Raw genomic sequence first — 311 nt, 5'->3', positions numbered from 1 at the left:
GCTCAAATCATATTTAATAAAACAAAAAGGGGGTATTGAGGAGACTTTGCCCTCGGTGCCAAGAGTAATTATCTCTATAGTACTCTTTACTCTTAATTTTTAAAATTTGGATGATGACGGGCATAGGAAGAAGATAACCCAATTTGGGTACCAGAGAGGCTAACAAGAAGAATTGAGGCGAAGGAGGACGGATCACGACTCGCCCTTCGGGACTCAAATCCTGACCTGTCTGCACATGTCCGTATCTGTCGTTTGCAGAAGGATTCGGTTCCTGGATTTCTTCAGCCCTTTTTTATTTTAAGGAATGGGTG

The 311-nt window shown here is 42.4% G+C and overlaps 1 protein-coding gene across 1 annotated transcript in view; it reads left to right on the top strand.

Moving 5' to 3' along the window:
* Positions 1-311, top strand: part of Znf454 (zinc finger protein 454) — a 124,740-nt gene that overhangs the window by 97,585 nt on the left and 26,844 nt on the right. The gene's annotated exons all lie outside the window — the stretch shown is intronic.

The sequence above is a fragment of the Mastomys coucha genome, unplaced genomic scaffold (genome assembly GCF_008632895.1).
Source record: "Mastomys coucha isolate ucsf_1 unplaced genomic scaffold, UCSF_Mcou_1 pScaffold5, whole genome shotgun sequence".
Taxonomy (NCBI): domain Eukaryota; kingdom Metazoa; phylum Chordata; class Mammalia; order Rodentia; family Muridae; genus Mastomys; species Mastomys coucha.
This window is presented reverse-complemented; position numbering and strand designations above follow the sequence as displayed.